Source organism: Agelaius phoeniceus, chromosome 3 (genome assembly GCF_051311805.1).
Source record: "Agelaius phoeniceus isolate bAgePho1 chromosome 3, bAgePho1.hap1, whole genome shotgun sequence".
Taxonomy (NCBI): Eukaryota; Metazoa; Chordata; class Aves; order Passeriformes; family Icteridae; genus Agelaius; species Agelaius phoeniceus.
Window position 1 is genome coordinate 37,417,327 of NC_135267.1, and position 25,699 is coordinate 37,443,025.

General features: G+C 37.8%; 1 protein-coding gene across 2 annotated transcripts in view; it reads left to right on the forward strand.

Annotated features, from left to right (window-relative positions):
- Window positions 1–5,690: 5,690 nt before the first annotated feature.
- GREB1 (growth regulating estrogen receptor binding 1) overlaps window positions 5,691–25,699 on the forward strand; it is an 87,465-nt gene continuing 67,456 nt past the window's right edge. For both annotated transcript variants that reach the window (XM_054629499.2, XM_077175081.1), the window contains exon 1: window positions 5,691–5,819. The gene's annotated coding sequence lies outside the window, so the exon portion shown is untranslated. The remainder of the gene's footprint in view (window positions 5,820–25,699) is intronic.

The window sequence follows — 25,699 nt, forward strand, 5'->3', positions numbered from 1 at the left end:
AATATTTTACCGTGCACTACTTAGGTTTTATTTTTATTTTGAGCAGCTGAAATTTGACTGCTTTGTAAAAGTTTTTACTAGTGAACTTCATGCAGCACTGAAATGATGAATGGTTTGTATTTCATGCAGTGTGGGATTTTTTTTGGTGTTTTTTATATTGCCATTGTAAAATTCAAAATTTGTTAAAATCATATTATTTTCCCATTCTTTTACTTTTTGCTGCACTAATATACTATTAATATTTATTAGCTCATATATGTGATCCTGAAATTGGAAATACATCCATTAAAAAGTACCTTATATCCTTATATATGTATCATATAAGTACTTATATCATTATGTGATTTTTTTCTTTCTTTGTGTACATAGTGGTTACAGCATTCTGCAGTTAAAGCCAAGGCTGCCTTCTGTAAAACTCTACAGCTCTGTATCAAATGCAATCTTTCCTTTCAAGACAATAGTCTTGTAATTGGATCTTACATTATGTGCACTTGTGGTGCAGAAAAGATGAGCCAGAGGAAATATATTCCTGCAAAAATAAAATATCATGAAAGACAGCAATTCCTGTAAATATCTGTTTTAACTACATGGGGCTATAGAGTTATCCATTTTTTTGTATATTTGTGTGTCAGTCTGTAGAAGCTTCCAGGCCTCCCTAGGGTCCTCAACACTGCATAACCATTAGGCATAAAGGTATACATTTTATGCTGTAAAATGTAATGACTTAAATCTGTTTCTGGCAATAGTAGAATTTTTCTTCATGTGCTCAGCTTAATTTGCCTGATAAAGTTCTTCCTGTACACATGGCAAATAGTCACCCTTTAGTCTAAGAAGGCAGATCTCCTATTTCTTCACTTTGTTGTGTGAGTTTGAGGGAAGATTGAGTCAGTTAATCAGAGCAGCACAGTGCTAAACAGCATTTGTTTTTTTCATGTCCTGAATGACATCATGGATGTGGTATCACATTGGGGAATAGGGTTTAGTTCATGATATAAACTGAAGCTCCTGCTTCTTCTGCCTGTAATTCAGAAAGAAGATCATATAGATGGAAAAAGGACCCTTAAGGTGACATTAGGGTTGTGTAAATAGCAAGTCCTTGCTGTATATGAACACTGGTGTCTTACTGAAAAAGTTCAGAGAATATTGTGTTCTTAGGAAGGTTTGGAAATTTGACAGTAAGCCATCTGCCATGGTCTGACAGAGCCTGGGGGTTTCTAGGCAAAGGTCTTCACAGAGCCTGCTGGATGTTTTCATCCATGCTAAGGAATTTATCAACAGAAGAAGATTCCTGTTGCAAAAGGTCATAATTATATTTTTTGTTTGTATCTTTTCTGTGGCAGAGGAAGTGCCCTGATATATTCCCTGATATATTTAATTTTGTCAACTTTAAATGTATGGAAAAGTTGAAGTACGTTCTTGTAAGGTGGTTGTCTTTATATCATGAGTTTAAAAGTATCCTTGAAATTAATTGGGGGTTTTTTGGTTGTTTTGGGGGTTTTTTGTGTGGTTTTGTTTTGTTTTGTTTTATTTGGGTTTTTGTTTTAATTTTGGGGGTTTGTTTGGGGTTTTTTGTGGTTTTTTGGGGTTTTTGTTTGTTTGTTTTTGGTTTGGTTCAGCTTTTTTGGGGGACTTTTGGATGGGTTTTTTAAAATTTATTTTATTATTTAATTTTACATTATAATGTGAAAAAGTGTTATACAGTACCTACTTGAAATAAGAATAGCTTGCTGTTATGTGTGCAGTGAGATTTATGATTTAGCACAAAAAGCATAAAAGTAATTCAAGCCTAACACATTGGCCACTTCCATCCTTTCCTCCAGTTTCTCACTCTCTAATAGCAGTGAGAACTTGAAATGGATGAAAATGTTGGGGCACCTGTTTGTGCTGAGGGAAGGTGTAGGAGAAAGAGATTCTGGGATAGTGGGTTACCTGCTACTGTGAGGCAAGCTGTAGACAGATGCTGGAAAAACAGAAACCACTGGAAAAACTCGGGTACTTGTTTCCATTTTTGAGGCATCTGCATTCCTCCATGCTCTGCTAGTCCAGCCCCAGTGCTTCCATGTCTTACCATCAGGGAGTAACACCCCTTGTGAACAGGTCCCAGGCCTCCAGTATGATGAGATCACCTCCAGCCCCAGAGGAGTAAAGCTAAGAAGCAGACTTTTCTGCCTCTCTTCTCATCCTTCCCTTCCTCTCACATTTCCACCACAAGCAAAATGGAAGGTAGCTATTACAAGTGAATGGTAATACTGTTGTTTTATTTTACCATTACTCATTGTTTTACCATTGAGGAATGGCAAAATGCAGTTTTGCCTACAATACTGAGGAACCTTAGAATCAGGGATTCATTTAGGTTGGAATAGACCTCTAAGATCATCAAGACCAACCATTAACTCAGCACTGCCAAGTCCACCACTAAATCATGTCCCTGCGTGCCACGTTGGCACATCTTCTAAGTACCTTCAGGAATGGCAACTTAACCACTTCCCTGGACAGCTTGTTCCAAAGCTTGACAACCCTTTTGGTGAAGAAATTTCCCCTAATATCCAATCTAAACCTCCTCTGGCGCTACTTGAGGCTGTTTCCTCTCAGCCTCTCTCTTATTACTTGGAAAAAGAGACCAACACTCCCCTCCCTCATTTCATCCTCTTTACAGGTGGTTGTAGAGAGTGATTTGGTCTCCTTGAACCTCCTTTTCTTCACCTTAAGTTGGTTCTGGATCAGAAGACAAATTCTAATAAATAATAATAAATTACTAATTGTAAATGACAATTTATATAATTACAGGAAAGCAAAAATGATCAGGTTTTTACGGCAGTGACTTCTATAATTTTAACTTATTAGAAAAAATGAAGGAATTCTTTTTCAAATATGTTGCCTAATCATGTAATTTGGTACTCCGCAATTCCTGTGTTATGGCAAACTGGAAGAATTTCTTTTCAGTGTGCTTTTTCCATATTATTCTCAACTAAATATCTCAGTAGATATTTATCATCTCAGTTGCCAGTTTTCCAAATTGAAGACTCTTAACCTATGTAATCTGTTTTGTGTGGAAGTTATTTCAAATCTCTAGTCACTCTTGTATGCTGCTTTTCTGTTCTGCTGTAGCCTTTTCAAATGTGACATTTGAAAGGAATAACACTGTAATCTGAAAGGGAAAAAAAAACAGGGGGGAAAGGAAATTTTTTCCCCAGCATGAGAACAATAAAGCTGTGGATCAGATTGTCTAGAAATGTTGTATAATCTTCATCCTTGGAATTTTCCAAGACACAACTGGATAAAGCCCTCAGTAACCTCACTGCATAGCTGACTTGTCTTTGACTGTGAGACTGGGTTGGACACAGCCAGTGGTCCCTTCCAAGAGGCTACCTATGATCCCATGATCAAATACCCAGTCAGGGTACCAGCAGTCTTAAATGTAGACTTAATGCAATGTCAAACTGATGTTTTCTTCTTTATTCTCTATTCTTTCCCTAAAACATTGTGTGTGCCTTTTTGCCAACTGGTGAGCATTGAGCTGTTTAGAGAAAACTGTCTATGGTGCTCAAGCCCCTCTTTACTAAGTGGGTAGGAGACCATTATTATGCACATAGTTGGCAGTTGTATCCAGAGCAGGGAAAAAAAGCATCAAAGGGTGGTATTGTGAAGTGTGGCGTTGGGAGCAACATCCCTCCCATCTCTCTGTGCCAAGTTACTTCCCTGAATGTGGACAAAAGCAGATAGTAAGGAGAAAGTATGTTTGGGATTGTTTGGATCTGTGGCTGCTGCTGTTGGCTGAAGGAGTGGCAAAAACATTGGTTCAAAGAGAGTGAGTTGTCTGCTGCAAGGGAAAAGGACTGCACTTCATGCCACTGGCGTGTCTATTGCCCCTGCTCTGGAGAGACTCAGCAGAGTTGGACCCAGTTTTAGCTCCCTGACCATTCTTCTCCAGCTCTCTGGATAGGTGACTCTTCTGGCGAGCTGCTTATGTTCTTCCACTGATCTCCAAATCTCTGTAGAATACCCAGACTGTCAGCATCTTGGCTCTGAGTGCCACAGTGGCTTGTTAGAGCCACAAGGCAGATATTTTCTTGGACATCCATTGTTTTTCATTTATTAGTACTTAATTGAACCTGGCCTTTCAATAATCCACTGTTGTGAGATATGCCTGCAACATTTCACTGTCTATGTTTGTGTATCTTGAATCATTTTCTGTCACTTCAGTGTTCTGTGCTGCACAAGGTTATCAAGCTTCATTAAAGTCGTGTTCACCTCATCAGTCAGCCATTGGTGATCCACTCTTATATAGCACTCTTCTACTACTGAAGTTGGTTTAAGGTATATATATAGGTCTTAAGCTTATAGCTGGTAGTTCAGCAGTTTTGTATTTTGTGTAAAAAACCTCTGGTCCTGATGATACGTTACCTCTTAGTGATCTGTCCGTTCTAAAGCTTCCTTTGCTTTAGAAAGAAGTTCTGACCTTCAGAAATTGTGCTGACAAATGTGACATCTCTGGAGTGTTCCAGAAAAGAACATAGATGATTTTATAGAGATATTTTAGTACCAAAATAGTTAGAAATCTTATTCTCTCTCCTTGTTTTAACCTTTTTTATTTTTGAAGCTTATCTGTTCTTAAAACAAAACCTCTGACTTAGCACAGATTAGGAGTGCCATGGTTTGGTGGCCATACATCACTGGCGAGAGCCAGAAGCGTCTCGAGACCTCCAGAGGGAGACCCTGTCCACCTAAATAAGGTGTGCAACCTTAAGCAGTCAAGATCTTTTAGAAGTCTTCAGCATCCCTTACCTCTCTCCACAGTCTCTGTAACAAACATAAACACTTTATAAGGACTGTTTTGCCATGGGTCTAAAATTAGGTCCTTAAGAAAAATATTCTGGTTAGCTGTAATTATATGTGACTTTTGGGAGCCATGTACTGATTGCCTGAAAGAGCTCCTAATCTCCATAACTGCTCAAAGTGAAAAAAGACCCCTTGAACACATTTGTCATTCAAGCTGAAAAGTCAGAGTACTTGTTCTGGTGTGTTCTGTGATCTTAAAGGGGTTATTTCATAGCTCATAATCTTAAAAAATATTACTGATTACTGGCTTTGCAGGGGAAAAGTTTCTTTACAAAAAAGCTATTTAGCATAAAGCTCGAGAAACAATGAGTAAGTAAAAGACAGTAGGTAAACTGGATTTGGGAGATAACTAGCTATCCGGGGCACTTTTCTTTATCTGTATAGATCTCTTAAACTAATCTCCAAGTGGCAGGCTTTGGCTACTCTGACTTGACTTTTTAAATTATTTTTATTTTTAACACACAGATAAACCCCTAAAGTTTCCAATTTCCCCAAAAGGCTTCCACTTTCCCTTTGTATCCCCACTCTTCCCTATGCATTTCTATTTTATAACTCTTTTTTCCCCGGGGCTGGTGAAATTGTGTGCACTTTAGATCCCAGAGCCGACTAAGGCACGTCTGGTTGGGAAGATACCATATTCCGTGGGAAGCAGGGGTGAGGATGCCTGGGCGGAGAGGAAAAGGCGGGGGAAGGGTGAGGGTTTGTATTCTTGACCTTAGGTAGCTGGTGCTGAGAGGTAGCGCATTGTGTGGGAGCGCAGAGAGAGCTGGAGCTCTCTGTGGATGGGAAGGAGGGAGCAAGGAGGAGGGAGGAGGAAGCTGGGACAGCGAGGGGGGAGGAGGAGGAGGAGGGAGCAGCATCTCTATCTTTCTTTGCAGACCACGCTGCTAAACAGCGAGGGGAGGCTCATGCTTCCCTAATGTTCATCACTCCCTGCTTCCAGCGTGGTCGCAGACAGAGCAACAAAGAGGGTCTCAGAGGTAAGAGCCGTGCAACTTGCAAAGCTGTAGCTTCTGCCAAAATAAGGGGAAGCAGCACCAATAATAGAGAGAAAAGCTTATCAGCACCTGGGAATGCTCCGAGACGGCGGGGGGGTAAGTGGAAGCCCAGGGCTCCTGAAGGTTAGGGAAGTGTTAGTCCCAGCAGCAGCAGCAGGAGCGGAGTGAGAGGGGAGCAGGGCAGGTCCAGGGGGATCGGGACAGCAGCCAGCAGTGCTGAGCTGTGGGCAGCTCGAGTCCAGCTGCCTGGTGGGAAGAGGAGGGAATGGGTATAACTGGTACATGGATAAATGGGACTTAGCAAGGGATAGAAATAGTTTATTTACCCAAAATATAGTTTTGGAGTGAACAAAACAATCCATTACTTTGTGCGTGTCAGAAGAGAAAGAAAAAAAAAAGTGAAGTTTAAGTCTGCATATTGTTTTGACTTTTTTTTTACCTGAAAGTTTGATTTTTAATTTTAGGACAACGTTTCAGATCAAAAATGCACTTAATAGCAACAACAAGGAAAAAGGACAACATTCCAAAAATAAATGTGCTTTTGTGCTTTTAAAGTCAAACAAAATGGGCTGTTTGACAATTATTTTAAGAAAACATTTGCGATACCAAAACAAGGCATGGTGTTTGACCAGAGAAATACTGTTTCATTTCATTTCATTTAGGAAAAAATCAAACCACAATTTTATACTTGCCTGAACTGAAATTTCTAGTTTTGTGTTTTCATCCACTCAGACTAAAAAATCAGCAATTAGTTTATGTGTATTTGTAAAGTGAAATGTTTATTTTTACTTGTGGGTACTGGAATCTTAAATGAAGGAGACAGAATCTATAGCATCTCTACATTGCAAAAATTGATGTTTGCTTTTTTTCTTGTGCTTTGTCTCATTTACTTTACTTTTTGAGGTATGGGCTACATTGGTTTTGATCTAATATTTCATAGACCCTTCTGAAATTATTAATTAATAAAAGTTATAGTGTCAGTGTTTGTTGTTAAACATGTAGAACCACAAACAGAGAAGATTAACAGTGGTTAGTATGTCTTAGGAATGAGAGTCTTCAGGACCTAATGTTGGGTTTTGTTTGGTTTTTTGTTTGTTTTTGGTTTTGTTTTGTTGGAGTTTTTTTTCTGTAAAACATAGAATCATTCTTGGAAGCTGGACATTCTGGAATATTTGTGCTTAATTGGAAGTTTTTGTGTTTTCATTTCAACATTAGGTAACTAAAATAGCTGTAGTGAGTTGATTTCTTGTTTGAGGGAGGAAATTGGAGCCACCTCTCTGGTACATTGGGAACTTGGAGGTGGTAGAGCTACATTTGATTTGCTTTTTTGTCAGTGTAAATTTACTGCTACATGGCACATCAGATCAGCATCAGGGTCTGTACTGGTCTACATTGCCTCATTTCTCTTATAAATGAGAGAAAAGCCACATCACAGCAATGGGACTTCTCTTCCATCAGTTTTTACAATGATCTTAATTGCTATTTCAGGGCTTATTTAATTTATATTATTATTTTCAAAATATAAATAGGAGTCTGACATTGCTCACCATGTCTGGTGTGGTAGTTTCTAGCTTTGAAATTTACTTAAGTTAGTAGACGATCAGGGTTTTTATTATAAAAGAAAAACAAAATAACTTGCTTTCCTGTCAGCCCACCCCCTTGCTTATACAACTAATTTGGCTTTGTTTGGTGGGTTTTTAAAAAATTTTTTATTCTATCTTTTGATGTTCTGACTTAGAAACAACTGATAAATTTTTGAAACCTCTTGTTCTGTTTTATCCTCAATGTACAGCTGTTTAAGAAAATATTGAATTAATTGAGGCCTTAAAAGTGATCTTTTGTTTCCTTAGAAAACCTAAATGTACTATGCACAAAATGATATTTTTACTTTTCGGTTTTGACTGCAGCTTTGATTTTCTGTGGTGTCTGTTAAAAACTCACTTTGGAAAGTTTTAGCTGTGTTAGATGCATAAAGAAACAGTAATAAAAGAACCCAAACGCAAATCTACCATTGCAGGTAAATTTCATTTGAAGCTAACATTCTTTTCTACTTAGACAATAGTTAGCTATTGTTCTCTTAAAACAACTTTCCATGAATTGTATTGTTCTTGAAGTTTATAAGGGCTGGATGCAAAGCTCCCTGAAGTCAGGAAGAGACATTCCATAGACTTCAAATGGCTTTGGATCAGGCCTGTCACGTGAGATTAGCTCCTGACAGAAGATGTACTAAGCACAAGCCCAGAAAGGAATGATTTAGGGATGGAATTTCACTCAGGCTGTGATAATCTTTGTGTTGTGAATATCTCTTAGTCACAATGTTTTTATTTTCTGTTTTTCCTTGGTATTTGGAATATAGGGTTTTTCTTATCACTTATGCCTCAAGTCTATTGTCTATTTGTGTCTGTATTTAAATTCCTTGTTAGGGTGGTCTGTCTTTGGATACAATAGCTCTGAATCTCTCAGATGAGATTTTGTGTTACTCAATAAAACTATGCATAATATGCACAAAGTTAAGGAAAGAGTTTTCTAATGTGAAATACCAAGTTAAAAACAATGGTTTGAATTCTGTTTTTCCTCGTTAAACCAAAAGAATGTATTCTGTATAAGAAATTACTGGCTTTCATAGTTTCTCTTTTAATAAAACAACACCTGTCCCCAAAACCCAGAAGATACTGCTCTATAAAATGTGAAAAGTGGCAAAGCAAGACATTTACAATTTTTCTGCATTTGAACCTTATGGAACTTGCACTCTGTAAAAGTAACCATGAGAAAAACAGCAGAATTTTGTTTAACAAAATAAAAGGAAAGCATTTTACAGCAGAGTTAAGTGAAGGGGCATTTGGATTAGGAAGTTGTAAACTTTAAAAGGTGATTCTTACTAATAAATCAAAGCCTGTGAGACTCCCAGACCCTCTAGTGATGCTGAACATAGTTATCTTTAGGGGAAAAGTGCCTTTGGTTCTAATTGATTGTGGTTTTTCTAATGAATACAAAGCCTGCAAGGTGAATGATAAGTGATCTCTCACTCCTTTTTTTCACCTTCATACAAAATAAAGCATTTACTTACTATCAGCTGAGATCAGGCAGAGCCAGAGATTTATTTCATGTGAATGAAAGCTACATGAGGGGCATAAAAGGCTAGTGGAACTACAATCATACAAAATCTACATGAAAACATGCCTACTTTTACAAAAACATGCCTGCATTTGTATATTCCACATGTGCACAGGGAAAGTATTGCTTCCTGAACTACAGCTGAATATTTCTTCGCTTTTTTCCCCACACAGACTATGGTTCATGATTCAGTCAGTCAGGAAATCTGACTAAATCTTGAAAACTTCTTTTATGCAGATTGTGGCAGGAAATACTATAATTTACTAAGGAAATTCAAATGTATCCCTAATGCTCATTTTATAGATATTTGTAGCTGTAACTTTATAATTATACTTAAGGATTCCAAAGATTGTTGGTTTGTTTTCAGTTTGTCTTTATTTGCCATTACCCATGTGCTGCCTTTCATGTTTAAATATTTATGTGAGGAATAAAGGAAGTCTAAGAAGTAACATTGGCGCTGGTGTATGTCTGAAGAAACAGTAAAAGAAAATTGCCATTTATCTACATTGTATACTGTAGAAAAAATGTTGTAAAATATAAATACCGATCAAGTGTTTTATGAAGAAAATAGCTTTTTTTCTAGTTGAACAGCACAGCAGTACTTCATGTACTAAAAGCAATCTATAATTATGTTGATGGCATATTTATATAATTATGCAGCAGATAAAAATGAAAAATTATTTGTAGAAAGTTTATTAACATCACAGGAAAGATGTATAGTAAAAACATAGAATCATAGGATATCTCAATGGAGAAGACACTCATACACATCATCAGGTCTAACTCCCTGCTCCTTGGAGGACAACCTAAAACTAACATAACTAAGGGTGTCATCCAGACACTCCTTGAACTCTGTCAGGCGTAGTGCTGTGACCCTGTGCCAGTGTCCAACCATCCTCTCAGTGAGAAACTTTTTCCTAATGTCCAACATGATGCTGTCTTTCCCTGGTTCAGCTTCATTCCATTCCTTCAGCCACTCCCCTAAATTCTTGTCTTTGACACCATCTTGTCACCCTCCTCTGGACAGACTCTAGTAGTTTGATGTCCTTCCTAAGTTGAGGCACCCAAAATTGCACACAGCATTGGAGGTGGGGCTGCACTACTGCAGTGCCCAGAGGGACAATCACTGCCCTCGACAGGCTTGCTATGGCTTGTAGGACATGGTTGGCCCTTGTGGCTGCCAGAGCACACCCAGATTCACATTTCCATTGATCCAAACCCTCAGATCTCTTTCTGTGGGGCTGCTCTCCAGCCCAGTTTGTATGTTTAACCAGGATTGCCCCATCCTAGATGGAAAATCCAGCACTTGCTCTTATTAAATTTCCTGTAGTTGGTGATTGTGCTGCTTCCTAATCTCTGCAGGTGTCTCTCTATCTTAGGCCTCTAGACCCTTGACTGACTCCACAGCTCCTCCGGTGTTTTCCAGCAAACTTACTCCTGTGTCCAGATAATTTATACAAATGTTGAATAACACTGGCCCTAAAATTGAGCCCTGTTGAACCCTGCAGTTGACTGGCTGCCAGCCTGATGACACCCCATGTACTATAACTCTTTGAGCCTTCATTATGTCATCTTAGAAAAAGATGTGATCTTACAAGAATCTTCAAGAGACGTTTGTCTTCAAAATGACAGTGACTTTTGTTCTGTATGAAATAGAAGTTATGTAACTGTCTTGAGCATCTTTGAAGTATCATCTGGGAATTTCACAGTATTGTAACTTAGAGAAGACAACCTGCCTTTTTCTCCCTGCCTAAGGCAGCAAGGAAATTAAGAAAGGCATGAAATCAGAATTATAACAACTCCAATTTTTAGAGTATCTCCTATTTGCCTACACTAGACCACTGATGAACATTATTACCCATATGTTCATGTGGCCTCAACTTGATCTGTACACTATTTCTTTTGTAATTTGTGCATAAACAGTTTACAGCCTAGACAGACAACATGTGTTTTAACTTATGTAAATTACCCTGGCCTAAGTGTGTCCATGCCTCTTCAGCTGCTCAGTCATAGCTACTCATGGCTAAAAGCTTTTGTTTTTGAGGCCTTAAGAAACAAGGAGACCTTCAGTTACTTTGCACTAAACCACTTCTATTTTTAAAGCTGCGTTTCCAGCTTCGTGCTCAACATATCTTTAATTTTTCTGCCATTTACTTCCTCTTTCATCAAACCAAATCATAGTCTTATTTTCTTTTAGAGGGTTGGGAAGGTAGAAGTGGAATTTTTAGCAAGCTGTTAATTTAATGTACTGGTCTACAATCCTATGTCTGCCAGTTCAACTGTGACATGGGGAGGTTTAATACAGAAGGGAAAAAAGCTCCTGTTCAGAGAAATAATAGGAGGAACAACTAGAAATAATAGGAGGAACAACTAGAAAATCAGGCAGTGTTGCTGTTTTCTGGGGAGATGTGCTTAGCACTGGTGACAGAATAAAAGGGAAATACTGTCTTTTCCTTGGTATTATTAAGCAGACATTGGGTTTGCTGATGCAAAAATTAGTATTACAAATACCAGTTCAGATAGCTATGTTAATTAATTTCTTTGATTAATGGACCTGACTTTGCTCTTCCACTGATTATTCCTTTTTTTCTGATATGTTCCTGCCATATATTTCTATAGCTTAATTCACATATGTTTTGTATGATCTAAAAGATTGCTTCATCTGGGTAATTTTGTGCTCCCATGCATCGGAGTATGAAGCCATAACATCACTATGCATATGGATGTTTTTGTATGGAGGCTCAATCTATCTAATGGACTGCCTTCCCATATGGGGAAGCCAATGGTTCCAAGTACTGTACATATCAAAGTAGATACCTGTCTTTATTTGCAGTTTGGTTGATTACTAGAGAGCTTAGAAAATTGTAATATTCTCCAGCTATAATGCAGGTCTTCTTCTGAATTTCTCACTGCATATGTTATAAAATAGATGTCCCTAATAAAGACTGAGATAATGACTTTAAAATACTCAGAAAAGGCAAATGCTTCATTATACCCATGCATTTCTAGCATTTAGTTATTACTGTGCCATAAAGGATCCCTACAATCTCAAAAGGTCAGGTCCCATTTTTCAGTTAAAATACCAACATCTGTACATTTCAGGCAGTGATTGTGGATAGTCTTCTATAGATTTTCATATGTCTTTCCTTGTGTGTATGTCTTCTTTTATTCAATGAAGTTTCCCAATATGTTCTGATGCTTATTTTTATTTTATTTTATTTTATTTTGTTTTATTTTATTTTGAGCCTTCATTATGTCAATTTGTGTCAATTTCATTATGTGAATTTTATTTTATTTTATTTTTATTCAGCCAGCATTTCATATGCACAAGGGAAAGACAAAGACAGCTGAGGGATCCAATTGAGAATATCAGTTGGTGTGAAAAAGAGTGCAGCAAGGGGGAAGGTGACTTGGCTTGAGTTCATTCCCAGGTTTCAGCCCACTGACAATGTTCACTGTGTGAATTGTGTTCTCTCTTGGGTTCTCTTTAAGGGAAATCCAATGATTTCCCTCTGAGGCAAAACTTAAGCATTATTCTGGAGCTAATTTATTTCAAAGGCTGCTCCCACTCAGCAAAGTGGATGACACAATTACCTATGACTCTCCTAATCCCACGTGATTTTCTAATACTGTTGAAGTAGGTCTTGTATCCTGTGTGTGATGTGATGCAACATCCCCGTTCATGTATCACAAGCTTTTAGTTCCATGCCAAAAAATGCTGCTCTGATAAAAGCTTCCATACAGCCTGCCTAATAATGAAATTAAACTGACTGGGAGAAGGACCACACAGAAATGCTTATGTCAGGGCCATGGAGGCCCAGCTGAGGCCCAGGGACACTTTGGCCCAGCATCAGGTGATGTGAACACAGTCCTGCATTGTGAATGCAGGCGATTCTCCAGCCCTGGACATAAAGGCCTGGCATCTCTTCCTGGGCCAGATGCTTGTAGCAGTAGAGGTGTAAGGTCATGCTGGCAGGTCAGTCTGGGTGGGAAGTCATGGTGTATAGGATGGCAGCAAGAAAACAAAGCTTTATGGATGGAAGCTATTCCCATTTCAAATTAGCTATACTGCTTCACTGTATTTTTACTGCTAAGTGGCATTGCTTTTGCATGTAATTTGGTTTATTTGGCATTGTGCTCACTTTCTAAAGACAAAAGGCTGTCTCAAATTCAAGCTAAATCTTACTCAGTTGGAATGATCCCTTTAACCTTGCAAATGAGATCTTAATCTATAGGGAAAACTTTCTGAGTTTGTTTGTTTGTTTTTCATTGTGTGCTTCTGTGGGTCCAGGATGAAATAAAGTTTTCTTCTTAAGGTGCAATTTTTGATACATCCAATTAGAAATTTCTTTCACGGTTGTATTTTTTTAGGTTATATAGTAAGAGTCTGGAAACTTCTAAAGATGATGACACAATGGCAAAAGAATAGTCTGACAAACAGCAGGACTTCAAAGGAATAATCTATTTCTTGTATCTTCTACCTACATCAGAATTAAGTGTAGCTGCAGCCACAGAATTTGCCAACACTCAGGGCTGTGTATAAATGCATGCACATGAAAAGCTAGTGTGTTTTACTAAGGCTTTATTCCCACATCCTCTTCTGACTGCAACTGTGCTGGCTGAGATGGTTCCTAATAACCATAGTTCTTGTAAAGCTCTGCCTCTAATAACTCCTTACTGTACTTCTGCCAGAGAGGTGACTGTGCCAGCAGAGCTACTCCTGTGCATGGCTCCTAATCCATTCCTCTTGAATTGAAGAGATCTGCTGAAGATCTATTACTATAACAGTGTTAACTTCTTTTTACTAAAGAGAGTCAGAGATTGCTCGCAAGGAAAACAGTGTATATAAAACAGGCAGGGCAATAATTTCCAACATCAGAGGAGTAATGAGGCTCTATGAAATAGATTGTAATCTTCAGTGGGCACTGCCAGAGCTGGAAGATTTGTTGATGGCCATTTAATTTATGTCACTGATTTTTCAGTATTTTCCTCTTGCTATATAGGTATGACCTTAGGTGTGTATACATGGTGCCTGGGCACAGGTAGTTTGTGTTAGCCATGGTCAGGATTCAGTTAAATGAAAATATATATAGACTTGGGGTTCATTAAGTTTCTTCTCCCCTGGTTTAACTTTATCTGTTTTACATTCTTGCCAGAGCTGCTCTGAGGGCTCTGTACTGATTCAGAATCTGGGCTCCTGTTCTTTTTAAACACATGCAATTTATTTTAAAAATAATGAGATTAAACACTGAAAATAAATCATCAGGATTTATCACTAAACAGAAATCCTTGGGGTCTGGTTTAATTCAAAACCCACCAAAATCAGAAAGATCCATTAGAACAGCCCTTATGTGGCTATTATCAGCATTTTGTCTGAGAACTTTATGAATTCCTAAACTCTTTAAAAACACCTTTTTTTCCCCTCTTTGCTACTTTTTTTTTCTTGTTTGTTTATGCCCTATTTTTTATGGCAGTAAACTAATAGAGAGAAGAGAGTTTTTGAAGATCTCAAGATTCTTGGCTGTTTGAATCCCATACAATTCCTTTTGTGAATTCAGTTTTACTCTTTTCTGGCAGACATTAAAATAAATAAACATTGGCTGAGCTGAGTAGATAATATTAGGTGATTTAGAACTGGCTTTAAAACAAGCATTATTAATCCCAGTGTTTGCATAAAAAATGATGGATAGTTTGGTTTTAAAAATGTTGACATTTATCTGTTATTCTATATCTGTTGCATTAACACTGGTACATCATTGACTTTTAAATTATGAGGAATATTGTCAGTGTAGAAAACAGTGGTATTGATGCCAGTTTGAAAAAAAAAATAATCAATGCAAAACAATTTATCATTTGGGCATAGTTTATTAAACTAAAGATAGTTTAGAAGCTTGTATACTGTGAAATCCATCACATTTTGGACCAGACTTTGTCCTCATTTCAAGCTAAAGTACTTCATGGCAGGATAATATTTTAGCACTGTGTTACAAAAAATTGTTGTCAAAGCACAAGAGACTGAATATAAATACTAGTTTGGCTAAACTCCAAATTTGTGCATACATATGGATTGTCAGTAGGTTGGTCTTGTTAAGCGGTTTAATGTGTATATGTGATATTTGGAGTGGGTCTTCAGCAGGACCTCCCATAAGAGTAAAGGAGAGAAGGGTGTTTCTCTAGGTGTTTGCCTGACTTCTAGTGTTTTAGCTGGATGTGTACTATTTCTGTTTCACCATTTTGTCCAATTTCAGTCCCTCAGAAAGGTGAAAAATGAAATTGTCTAAAAGCACCCATGATAATCTCTGGTAGTTTCGTGGAAAATTATTCTCTAAATATTCTGGGAAACAGGGGAAAAGTGATCCAATTATCAATCACACAGGTGTGTAGAGAGCAAAACAGTTTGAAAAAATGTTAAAATCACCTTTCTTTTTAAAATATGAATGAATAGAAAATTATATCAATCCTTAACATACAGCATGCACACCATTTAAAATGTATAAGTTTATTGAATGAAGTTATGTCTGCAAGAAACATCTGCATGTTAGAAGTAGAAATCTGTGTGACAGTGGCAAGGTAGAAATACTCTGGGTACATGTGCACATTATGATGACAATGTCAAGGCACTTTAGACAGAGTGGTTGGCTTTTAGAAGGCAGATGTTTGAGAATGGTTTCAAAACCAGAAAATCAAAGGCTTTTTTTTTTCTTGTTGACAATTTTCCTTCTACTCTTTTTGTAAAATCTTCAGTGTTCCCACAGGTACATTAGGATACAAAGCAATTATGAAAAGCAAAATAAATCCTTAGTTTATTGGCTAAATTTGGAAACAATTTTTTTGACATTTCTGACCATCCTTCAAATAAGGATGTCAGAGTGCAGAGGTCAGGGTATAGAAGCCTTGGGATATCAAAAGGTGGTGAGAAGAATGGCTGGGATTTCCAGCAGCCTGAGAATACTCTTTTGTCTCTGGTGGTCGGTTGTCGAGGATGATGCCTGTGGACATCAAAGAAATGTACAAACAGTGTTATCAAGGCCTGTCCTTTGCCCCCTGCCATGTAATGGGCCTCTTTTCAGGAAAACATTGGGAAAGCTGCGAAAGCGAGCTGTCCTATCATAGTGCTATTAATTCAGCAAGAAAGCAGATCAATAACATTTGCACTAACCAGTAAAACAATCAGTTAGTTTCTAAAAATGCAGATTAGTCAAGCTTGTAAATTAGACGCTGCACATCCAAAAATCAACTTTAATTTTTTTTTTTTCATAATGTGTGTGTAATGAGACCTTAGTTTCAAAGAATTTTTTGCCTTCTTGGAAATACTATGGAGAACTGGTCTGAGAAAATGAAACAAAACAAATCCCCTATCTTCCTTTAACACTTGCAAAGGGGTTTGGTTTGTGGGGTGGTTTGTTTGGTTGGTTTTATTAATGTGTTATAGGTACTGAGGTATTGTTTAAAACAAAAGGGAGCCAGTATTTCATGCAATTCATGCTTGAAATATTGACTTTGATGCCTGGAAGAGTTATGCCAACATTTTAAAGATATATATTTCAGATCCATTCAACCTTTTGATATACTGATGAAGGAAGAGCTATTGTGAGCTGTGTGTGCTAAATGCAATAAAATGTTATGAGAAAAAAAAACAACAAACCCCAACTGTTTACTTCTTGTAATATTGTATTTCTTTTTAGAGATCAGAGCTTTTAAAACCCTCAGTTTTGAAAAGAAATAATGCAAATTCTAGTGGAGAGCAGCTGGGGTGAATAATCTGGTCCTGAACCATGTAACAGCTTATTAAGCCTAAAATAGGGACTAACAGAGAGGAAGGCAGCCTAGAAATAGGCTTGTGCTGGTGATTCCTGAGAACCAAACCCTGGGGTTTTTTAGCTGATTCAGAGCCAGTGGTAGTGCCTGTGTCATTATGCAATGCTGCTGCCATTCTTGAACTAAGTAGACACAATGTAAAAGACATTCTTCACAGGACTGAGGGCTCAGAAAAATTTGTGACTATGGATCAGTCTCTATAAATATTTGACAAACTCAGTTTTTAGGATTCACTGCTGTGCACATTTTGCTAAGAGTATATTATTAATTAGAATGTACTTGAAATCTTTAATAAAATTAGACCACATGAATACACATAATTGCATTATTGTCATAAGAAAACTACATGAATTCTATATGAAGATACTTAAACCAAGTGGTAATGTAAATAATAAATGTAAAACTGTGGTCGAATCAACAGCACACCTAAATAGAGGAATTGGAGCTGTGATTTTTCAGCACGTGGTTATGTGACATCTTTAAATACAACTGAAAGTGTAAGTGCAATGTGCTTTTGAAAGTCTGAAATGAAACTGTTTAGGGAGCATGTGTTTCTCTGCCATACTTCATTTTACTGTAATTTAGGAGTGAAGAGAAAACTTTTATATAAACCTATGAGTTAAGTTTAACTAGGAGAACATGGATAATAATATCATTGTTGCTGCATTAAAGTTTATAGCAAGCAACTGATGTGCTGGGATAATTGTTATTTATTTGGATGGATATTGCACTTGAAAACTGGCATTTGGGGCTGCTAATATGACTCATCATTACTATCTTCCTGTACCCTCATTTAGTAAAGAAGATGAAGAGCTGCAGATGTGCTTATGTGCTTGAGTCACTGCAGAGAGGCTACATGGTCATATTCATTTTCCTTGCTCTGGAGAGCAAGGAAAGAGAGTCCAAATGCTTTTCACTTTCAGAGTATGGATCTTGAACACAGATACTATGTATTCCATAGTTAGTATATTTTATAATAGATCATATAGTGCTACCTCTGGAAAAAAACATGGAAAACAAAGTATTGCGTCTATCTCCTATAGCATTTTAACCTTTTTCTTACTACATCTGTGGGTTTTTTCCTTGTCATAGTTGCATCCTGATTTTGCAAACTTCTCTGTCCTTAACTTTTCACAAGAGAATATTTTCAGTGAGTGAAAAACATCCTTTTCTATTAATTGGAGAGGTACAGATTTGGTGGATGGAGTGTTCAATGCATGAAACGTTAGTAGGGTCTGTTGTGATAGGACAAGGAGTAATAGTTTAAAGAAAAAGAGGTTAGATTAAGATTAGATATATAAGGAAGGAGGTTTTTTTGATAGAAGTGGTGAAACACCAGCATAAATTGTCCAGAGAGATGGTAGTAGCCTGTCCCTGGAAACATTCAAAGTCAGGTTGGATGGTACTGTAAGTGACATGGTCAGGTTGGAGATATTCCTGCTTGTGGCAGGGAGGTTGGACTAGATGACTTTAAAAGGTTGTTTCCAAAGCAAAACTTTCTGTGATTCCATGGTTCAATGTTTTTCTTCGTGGAAGAAGCAGGATAGCCACTGGAATTATCATGAAACAGAACTGAAATGAAGAAATGGCTTGCTGTTATTACTGCTTATCTTCTGGCATTTTGTTTTTCTTTGTTTTTGATATGGTACAATTAGATTAGTTAATTCAAATAGTTAAATTTGAATTTTATGATAATTTCTGCGGAAGTGGTCTCCTATGGTCTTCTGTTTTGATCTAACAGTTTTTCAGAAGAGTTTTGATTGTGGATATCTAGAGAGGTATTGATTACTAATATCTTTGAATTCTGTCACAAATTTATAAGAAAGAATCCTATAAGAAACCTGTTACATACCATGGGAAAATGCAAGAGAATTTGGGTAATATGAAAGAAAGTGAAAAGCAAGTGCTGCTGGATAACACACGTTTTGTGTTTGGAGAAGTTGCAGCCTTTGTTTGGATGACAGTGCAGCAAACTGTATCACCTCCCATTCAAGATGAAGTTCCTGTCTTTAATTTCTGTATTTTAAATTAAGGTTCATTATTACTTAGCTCTTCTCTTTAATGTGTGCTGAAACACATGTTTAGTCTGACTTGCCTCAGAAAATGAAGAGTACAGTCAGTGCTCATTGATACTGCACAATGATGGGACAGAGTAAGAGAGAGGAAGTAAAAACAATTTAAAACATATAAACTAATAAGGATACACATAAAAATGTGAACCTGTTTGTGAAGAGAATGGGAATAGCCTAAAGAAATATGCTGCTGAGTGGCATGAGCAGCATTACCCTCAATAGTGTTGTGTGTAACCAAAGGCAGGGAGCAAACGCAAGGTTTAAATTATAGTTTGGACAATCTACCCACAGCAAATCAGGAGCTGATGTGGAAGCTTTACCATTATAATGAACCAGATATTCAGCTTGCTCCTATATTTACTTAATCTATGAAGTTTAAAGGTAAAGAAAACAATGTCTCTTATTACATGGGTATATGTGCAGCTGCAATATCATTATAGTGTCTACAGGTTTGCAACAGTCTCAAAATGCAACCTCTTCATCTTTTTAACAATGATAATTTTAAAGCCCAGTGGTGTCCAAGTGCCAGTATTAGTTGTTTCATTGTTCAATATTCCAGTTCTTGGAAGGGGAGGTATGTGGAATTGGAGTTATGGATATAATTTTTGGGGAGGGCCTTGAGAGTAAAAAGTTTTAAAATGACAATGAGTAAAAAAGAAGTCAGAGAAAGGAGGACAAAGGAGGGAAAACTGTGACCAGAATGCACATGGACTTGAAGGCAGAGTCTGAAAGGCTAAGGAAGGCAGTTTGTGGTGGGCCTGAGCTGGAACTCCCAGTTAGAGTGGTTCCTGGTACAGTTTTGGCCTGTGGCACTCAATAGTGTTCCAGGCAGTGCTTGGGCTGGGAATGGCATGCACCAGGGACTGCTCCCAGAGCACATGGACCTCACATGCTGTCTCAGCAGCCTCTCCCCACTAAAGCATTTCCACAGCCATTCCCTTCCACACTGTGAAGGCACCACTGTGATGACTTGCAGCATCTGACTCATACCACACTCAATATGCCCACAAAGCCACGGAGCACTACATGTATTCAGAGGAGTGGGCATAACTGTGCCAGCACCAGTGGCCTGGTTTTATCTAGCAGTATAGACATGGCAAAGGAGTAACATTCCCTGTTTGTATGTAGCTGATAAGTGGATGGGGTTCCTGAGAAGCTGCAACCTCACCTGAGTGGGAGTGGTTGCCTTTTTGAGTAGTGCTAATGGCAGGGGCTTCATCTGTATGCACCTTCTGATAAACTCATTTCTCTGGAGTCTATCACTAAGGGCAGTTGAATGCGGCATACAGAGAAGTCACTAATAGCAATAACTAAAAGTTACATTTCTGCATAAGGGTCATATTTTGTCTTTGCCTTTTATGCAAAATTCTTGTGAGGTCATGCAAGTAGAGTGATGAATGTCAATTAATGAAGGAAACTACAGTATATACACAACTAAGTGTTGTGCATTGATAGCTGAATCTCAGCCTGAGAACACATAAGATTCTGTGTGTGTGTGTGCATGTGTAGGTATTAATAGGTATGTATGCACAGGTATTTCCTACCCACCTGATTTATTTTTATCCATCACTGGGATGTAGCTATTGCTTGAAAAGAATTTCTTTGTAGCATACTGGGACACTGTTGTGTGAAAAAAACCAAAGTGATACGTAGAATTTATTTAAAGGAAGCAAAAGCTTCAAAACTGCTTATAAAGTAAAAACCTATTCAATCAGAGAAAGTTCTGTAAAGCTCTGCTTTGGTAAAGGATATCACCTTAATGGGAAGAGGCTATTCATGTAGTATAGAGACTGGTAATTGAATGCAGGAGATGATGAGGCCAAGATAATTATGTTTATTTTTCCAAGTTCATAATGTTAAGCACTGAAAGAAGTCATCAGTCAGAGTGTTAGGAAGAGTGACTTAGATAACAGAATTCTAGAAGAGGTAGGGTTATTTTCTGTGAACCAGTTATTCCTACCTTTTCTTCTTCAGAATTTTTAGCACAGGAGACAGTGAAGAAGGATAATATTTCAATCTGAAAGTGACCTGGGCCCTCCTATAGGCTTGACTCATACTTTTCTTTAGGCAGGGATGATGTTCCCGAGTCTAAGACAGCTTGTAAACAAGCAATAGTTATGATTATTCCCCAGTAATTTTTCACATATTTCCCTGCATAGGATAAATTCTTGAGAACACTTCATTTACAGTTCATCCCATATTCTGTCATAGAGGTAGTGTTTGGGTACCTTTGATAGGATGTTTTTCTTTATTCTTCAGGCAGGTGAACTAGTCAGAATCAAAGACAGTTGAAGCTTTCAAAGTTTTTATTAGAAGTTTAAATTTGTTTCCAGCTGATCTTGTGCTAACATTTCTGAATGCATCATCTTCATGCTTTCAAATTATACCATAGATTGTGATATTTTTCTGAAAGAGCCTTTATCAAATGTCTAGTAAAAAGACTGTCCTTTATGTGAAATGATTACTGCTATTGGAAAAATTATATTTGTGTGTAAAATATCCTGGATATATAATTACGGGGAAAATAGATGCTGGCAGTTGTGTAAGAGCCACCCATTAAAGGCAAGAAATTTGCTTTTACATAAAACTTTTTCCTAGCATGTCAGTTGGTGCAATCTGTCCAGCTGTGGTGTTTCAGACATATCATTTTGTAGTGTTCCTGCTGACTGTTTAGAGTGCTGTTCCATTCTTTCATCCAGTCACATGAACTCTGTTCTTTTAGTCTCTCTCGATCATGAGAGACTGTTCTCTGCTGCAGGGACAATGTACAATGGGTAATACTCAAATGTGAGAGCAATGCCCAGCATTTCTGAAAAATGTGAGACACTATCAACCAACTGAAATAATACTATGTACAATTTGTACTGCCTTTTTAAATAGATCTATTGCTCTGGATTGCCTTTCCTACTAACACTTCTTATGTATATGCTGCAGAATATGCAATCATGATTTCAAAAAAGGACAAGGCAAAATGTCAAACAATAAAAAAACATCATAATGACAGTGTTTCCCCTCCAGCTTCCTTTTTGTAGTATGACATGTCAAAAATGCTAAAGATTTTAATATTGCTTAGCATAATGTCAGAAATCACACATCTGTCAAACTGGGTCCTAATTTTGTTGAAAAATTTGTTATCATACTGGCATACTTGGGTCCAGAATAGCTTTTTGATAAATACTTAGAATAAAAGAGCAAACATTATACTTGATTATGTGATTATGTAATGAATACTTGCTTTTAAAACTTTTTACTACTTTTTCCATAGGTCAGCAGCAGCATATATAGTCACTATGCTATTGCAGCACCATATTTTGGCTGTCCAGAATGCTAAACTAAAGTAGATTTTGTAGGACCTTTGCCTCTGCAATTTGACACTCAGTATTCTGTATAAAGTGAAGTTTTGAGACCTTGGAAACTGCATTGAATTTTATATGGTGGTAGCATAATGAAAGTATTTTCACACAATATGTTCACAGTAGGTAACTTTAATGTTAGTTGAAAAATATCAGTTGAAAAGTGCAATTATTTTAATATATGAGAAAATGATGAAAAATTTATCCCTTTGTATTTTTTGCTTGGGGTGAATTGATAGACTAAACTTGTTTACATGGCTGTGCTGTTTTGAGTTAGATATACTAAAACTTAAAGATTAAATGATTCTTAAGAACAGAATGAGAAAAAGGATACAAAGTTTGCAAAATAATGTCTATAGCTCCTCCAAATAAATGCCTGTTGTTTTTATCTATAAAAAAACAGGGGCAGCTGGCTTCCCAGTCCTTAGTACTATTTATTCTATTTGCAAATACGAGACCTGTTTCAATTTTGGTTTTTAATATTAGAAAAATCCCTATGTTTGAGTCCCTCTTCCAGCTTTCTTGTAATGCCCTTTTAGGCACTGGAAGGTGTTCTAAGGTTTCCTGAGAGCCTTCTCCTCTCCTGGGCTGAACAACCTGAGCACTCCCAGCCTGTCTCCATGGCAGAGGTGCTCCATTCCTCTGATCATCTCTGTGACCTCCTGTGGGCTCACTCCAACAGGTCCATGTCCTTCTTGTGCAGGGACCCCAGAGCTGATGCAGCCCTGCAGGTGGGGTCTCACCAGAGCAGAGCAGAGCAGAGCAGAGCAGAGCAGAGCAGAGCAGAGGGACAGAATCCCCTCCCTCACCTGCTGCCCACGCTGCTTTGGGTGCAGCCCAGGACATGTTTGCCTTTCTGGGCTGCCTTTCATGTGCAAGGGCGCATGGCTGGGTCATGTTGATTTTGTTACTGCAGCTCAATTAAGGAGCAGTAGAGAAACACAACAGGAGATGTGAAAACTTTATGCTTTATTTTTCCTCATCTATGGCTTATAGTTTTTCAAAAGTGACAGGGAATTTCTAGCACTACCCAAATAAGGAAAAAATATCTATTTTTTATCAGAAAACTTACTTTGAAGATTGTTTTTATGTGACCATACAGTTAGGCTTTCCAAGTAGAATTACAGAAATAGAATTATTTATTTCTCTAAACTCCATATGTATTTCAACATTTAAATGAAATAATAAATGAGCTGCATTCAGATCTGCACTTTTCCACAGTTTGACACTGATTGAAATTTTTGAACTCAGACTCTTAAAAGTATTTAGATAACATTACCTGGCATGGATTTAATTTGTAATTAGAGATTCAGATGCTGCTACACTAATTTCACTTCAGACTGTAAATCTGAATGTAAGTCAGTAAAATGGAGGAAGATACCCTTACTTCCCTGTTGTTCTCTGGGGGTGATATTAAGTAATCACTGAAGTATTCAGGAATTGTGATACATAGTCCATGATCTGAAAGAAGAGAAATTGGATGTTGTGGTGGCTCTCAAAAATAACATGGTACAATTTTTAAGTGAGATTGAAAACTATACTGTTGTGAGCATTCTCAATTAATGCATCCAATATACAGCATTAAGGTCTTTAGTATTATAAGTGACCAGATGATAGAATTATTAAGAAAAAAATATACAAACCCAAGGTGAACTAAAGAGATTAAAACTCTAATGATTCATAGTGATTCCTTCCAAAGAATATGTGGAGCTTGGAAATATACATAAATGGTAAATTGGGAAATAGGTACAAAGCAAGGCAATGAGTGGGGATGGTATGAATATCTTCAGTAATTTGCAGTGGAATAGCCTCCTCTCTGGCTCAGTAGCTGGAGAGAGGCAGTGGGTTAGCACAGGCATATCAAATCCCACACCCTAAGCACAGGATTTGTTCAATTAGTTTCAGTTCACGTTCGCAGCAGAATGCAATGTGCCTGCTCCCCAGGTATGAGATGGTGCCATGTCTCATCTCCTGACCCAATGTACTGTACAGCATCCTCCATCACATGGCTTGGCATACGAGGTCTTTCACAAAGAAAGCGCAGAAAGTTGAGAGTTCTTAAGAGCTGTTTTTCTAAGCACTCAAAGGGATGTTACTCAGCCTGGAGGTTCAGAGGCTTTTTTGCCCATTACAATTACTACAGATGAAGGAACACTCTTAAAGAAGTGTTTTGAACAGTTAGAGTCTTTAATAGCTACAGAAGTATGGGTCAGGCTGTAGCTTTCGAGTTTTTAAAAAATGGTCTGTGAAAATTCATTTAAGATTTTTACACAGATACAGCATGACTGAATATGTGGTAGATGCTTTTGTGCAGTGTGGGAATAAAAATCAAATGTGAGTATGACATGAAAGCAGCAACAATTTGTGACTGTTAAGAGTGATGAAGAAACAGATGTGACATTCTGAAATATTCCTGTTGTGCCCTGAAGAAAGGAAGGATTTTTCTGGTGTAGGTTGTACCAGTTGTAAAGCAATGTGTCTGATTAATAATACATTCTGTTAAAAAGGAATGGGAGGTTTGCTGAGATATGATTCATTGTTGTCTGTTGCAGTAATTAAGTCTGTTGCTTGCCTTGAGGTCAGCATGACCCTGTTTATTTTAATTTTTCAGTCTGTGGGGAAAGGAGGGCCTTATTTAACTACTTGTGGAACTAAACCTGAGTGCACAGTGCCTAGATGTAAACCAGTGTGTACACAGTGAGATCAGGTGATGGGGAGCTGGAAGCAAGCTGGAAGCAGCTGAGTCACTTAACAATCTAGGTGTAGCCATAATTGTGCCAGTTTTTGACTTTGAGAGTAGGATTTTGAGATGGAGGATGTGATTCTGTGTCTTGTTTATGTGCTTCTTTTGCAATTTGAGATGCCCTCAGGTATCCTGCCTGGCATGATCTGCTGCAGATGTTTGTGGTACCTGTGTTGCTGCCTCAGATACCCTGGAGCATATCAAAGAGCACTAAACATCCTTGTGTAAGCAACTGAATTGAGCCCCAAGACTCCTCAATCTAGATGTCTTCGTGCAGCTACAGCTGCAGTGCCTTGTGGTCAGTGAAGCCAAGTGTGGTCACTGGAGCTGGGGCAGGGAGTCAGCTCATATTGAGCTAAATAAACACTGGCAGCTGGTCAGCTGAATCATCTCTCAGATCTCTCTCAGATCCCTTGGTTTTATTGATTAGAATGGAAATTTCTGCCTAGTGAAACAGTAGATATCTGGAGTCTAATTCACATGTAGGTGCCTGGTTTCGTGGTTTGCCCACTGGTTTACCTGAGGTGTCAGTAAAGGACTGGCACAAATGACAGAGGACTTGCTGCAGAACTCTGTGTCTTTGGAGCAGCAGTCAGAATGCAGGCAGAACTACCCAGAACATCTCCAAGTTAGACAATGCCTGTGGTTAGGCAGCTGAATTGCAGTCTGTATTTCTAGGTGATCTTAAAGATCTCCTTCTGTACATCTTCTAAGTACAAGACTGAGCATGTTTCTCATGGAGGAGACAGTCTGGGCTCCACA